This window comes from Cupressus sempervirens, chromosome 1 (assembly GCF_028749045.1).
Source record: "Cupressus sempervirens isolate cs-2001-9-10 chromosome 1, ASM2874904v1, whole genome shotgun sequence".
Classification (NCBI taxonomy): Eukaryota; Viridiplantae; Streptophyta; class Pinopsida; order Cupressales; family Cupressaceae; genus Cupressus; species Cupressus sempervirens.
In genome coordinates, this window is record NC_143118.1 from 312,427,220 (window position 1) to 312,430,937 (window position 3,718).

The 3,718-nt window shown below is 31.0% G+C and overlaps 1 pseudogene; it reads right to left on the reverse strand.

Annotated features, from left to right (window-relative positions):
• Positions 1–338: 338 nt before the first annotated feature.
• Positions 339–1,489, reverse strand: LOC149577362 (putative inactive methylesterase 20 pseudogene; annotated as a pseudogene).
• Positions 1,490–3,718: the final 2,229 nt, after the last annotated feature.

The window sequence follows — 3,718 nt, forward strand, 5'->3', positions numbered from 1 at the left end:
TGTACTTTATATTTATATTGTGATAAGGAAGGAAGATTGGAGGACATTTTATTAATTTTTGCAAATTACTAGAATAGGTTAATTGGACTCAAACATTAATACAAGGTTTTAGCAAACATCTATATAGTATGTTGTGAACTATGAGTTTTTTTTTCAACTTTTGAAGGCTTTTGATTGTACCAAGGAGGAAAAAAATTAGAAAATGATATTGTTTTAAACTACTTCGTGCTATATCATTGATGTAAGTGACATAATCAAAAGATGTCAATGACTACAAGTGTAAAAAGATTAATGAGTAAATATTCTAACTCCCTAATTTTTTTTTGAACATTACTTTCTTATTTAATTACCTTATTTGGGCTATTTCGGTAGAACATTTTCCTAAAGACAGTAGGGCCAATCTTCAATGATATTGGGAGACCATTCTCTCCCATTATAAATTTTGTGTCTTCCCATGATTCAATTCTTGCTTGTAGCTCATTTATCATATCAATGATAGAACTCCATGATTTCCCTTCTTTCTAATTAGGTTGTGGAGAAAATGGAATGGATAAGCTTATGTAAATTGAAGTCGAATTGATTTTTTTAAAATGGATATAAAGATTGAATTTTAGAAGGAAAGTAGAATATCATTTTCTTTTATATTTTTAATTAATGTTAGGGGATTTTAGAAATATGATTTAAATCTTAATTTAATAATTAAATTTAATATATAGAGAGATCTTTTTTAAGGTGCTTATTACATCTTAACACCATAGAAATATTGATCCAACTACATACATATTCTAGAATCCAAATAATAAAACAATGAAACTCATTCAACCCATGCCAATTGACTTACCTCAAGATCTTGCACAAAAATAATGCAGACTAGGAAAAATAATCATCGATAGGTTTCATTTTAGCAGTCAAGTTTTCAAGATTGGTCAACACCCTCACTTGTGGACCTCTCATGTCAAGAACTTTCTACACTATTTCAACACCATGTTCTTTCTTCTAAGCTAATAGTTCTTGAGGTGCATTTTCTTGTAAAAGATTAATTTTGTTAAAAAATTCATTGAGGGGCATAGATTTTGTCACAAATACAATGATTCTGATCTTCACTCGTAATTTATCCATTATGTATCTTAAATTCATGCCTCCAACATAGTGACCCACCAATATTACCTAGACCCAAAAAATTAAAACCAAATGGAAGTAAAAAATCACATTTATTGAGAGGGAAAAAGAAGTGGTGTAGAGATCATACTTTTTGGAGGGGAGGAAGACAATTGAACAACTCAATAAGTGGCTGATTTATGTCACACCATGTTTGAATTTGATGGGAATCTTTTGGGTGAGTTCCACAAGATGCAAGATCTATTGTAGTGGCATCATGGCTTGCCTTTCTTAGGAGAGGGATAATTTTGTACCAAAACCAAGCTCCATGACATCCTCCATGAACCAACACAAAGTGTGTGTTTTCCCCTACCACTATGTTTGCCTCCATCACTAATTTTCTTTAATGAATTGACACTTTCAAAAGAGTTGATTATAAGAAAAGGGATAAAAAATACAATAGACATATGACATCATGCCATATCATGTCAATGGAAGAAAAAGATGAAACACATCCATTTCACAAGTAAGTCAAAGAAAGCAGAAAATAAAGGTTGTTTGCATCACAACTTGATTGAAAATAATGACCACTAACATGTGTCTAATTTCTTAAAAGCGAGAGCATTAAAGGGAAATAGAACAAATAAAATGGATATATTACAACATTTCATATGAAATGAAGAAAAAGTTTTGAATGATGAGAATATCTTGATCACGTGATCAAGTAAATCAAGAAATCAAAGATCATTTGAATTTAAAATATTGACTATCAACATGACTTATTATGGATACATCACATCATGTCACATTTCTTCATATTGAACATAGAAATTACATTCAAAACTAAGAACTTCAATGTTGTTTTAAATAACCATCTACTACCAACATGTTGTTAGAAACAATTGATTAATTGTGTATTATCTTTGATGTTACACAAAATGTCATATCATTGCCAATCAGTGTAGCTCAAGCTCACTCGAGCATTGAAGATAGTTTCCTATGTCTGTTGAGCATTCCTAAGTTTGTCTAGTTTAGAACATAGTGTCTACCAAGTTCACTTGGGTGACAAAGGAAAGTTTTTAGAAGTTGAGTGTTAACTGAGATCACTCAATTAATGAAGGAAATGTTGGATGGAACTAGTGTTAACCAAGCTCACTCAGTTACCAAAGGAACTTTGTGAATATGCAGTGTTAACTGAGTTCACTTGATTAACATAGGAAAATCACTTTCAGTTAGTATCTACCAAGTAGGGTCAGCTAATGAAGGATTTTCTTATTTTGGCATATTGAGTTCAATTGAATTGTTTATTGGTTCTAGCTGATTGAGGGGATGAATATTAATTATCATAAGTAGTATTCAAGCTGGCTTGAAAATGTATAAGGTATAAATATAAGGTCAAGTTGAGGATTGAATGTGTGGAACATAATTAAATATTTTGATGATGCTTAGAGGAAGCAACTTAGATGGATAAGCATAATATCCTCGATGAGCTACAAAGATACATTTGATTAGGAAGGATCAAGTATACAAGAAAAAATTGAGATCCATAATTAGAAATTCATTTGTGTTAGAAATTAAGTCATCTCATTGTTACCTTCTAACCATTGTAGTAGTGACCTAAATCTCATAGTTGGCTAAATAGCTATTTGTAAATCTAACAAAGTGGCATTTCTATTGAAGTATCTAAAGATCTCTAACAAGGAAACTCCTAATAGGGTGATTAAATCATCTAATAGAGTTACACCTAATAGTGTGTTTTGTAACCTTTAACAAGGTTGGTTCCTGATAGGGCTCACTTCAAAAGAGTGAAAATTAGTAACTAGTTGCAATTAGTGATTTTTCTCAAATTGGGTTTCTATGTTAAATCTTGGTGTCACTTGTGTTCATGCTATTTTCTTTTATATGTTTGCAACTAGGATAATTAATGCTAATCACAATAAACATCTTATAAGTTTCATTTTCTAAGTTACTATTGTTGTTTCAGCTATTGTTGAGTTGTAGTATTTTCTAGAGTAAATCGAGTACCTATGTGTTTGTCGAGTTCCAACAGAGTTCAGTTTAATTAGAGTTTTCATTTTTATTGACATTTAATGAATCTGAGATTTATTTTTGTGGTAACTAATTCACCCATACCCTCTTAGTTACTCCTCTTAAATTTCCAACAATTCGTATTAGAGCATTTGGTGCTTATAAAGAAGGTTTCAAGGACCTAAGCTAAAGATCAAGATGTCTTATAGAAGAGAGATTCCCAAGTTCACCAGAGACAACTTTGCAGAATGGAAAGGACTTAGGAGGTTACATTTGGAAACTATCACTAATTTAGGTTGTAAATATCTTGATAGTAAATACATGATTCCTACTAGAACATTATTAGTTGAAGAAATTACTGAAAAGAAAAGTCATAACATCATGCTGATTGACATTGCTTCTGCTCTTAATTATGTTGAATTTGATGAAGTCAAAAGTTGCACTACAACTTATGAAATATGGATCAAACTAAAAGCCATCTATGGAGGAGATGATAATATAAGAAGAGCTAAATTCAAAAGTCTCAGAGGCCAGTTTCATCAGATGAAGATGAGAGAAGATGAAAACATTACAAAATATGTTGAGTGAATTA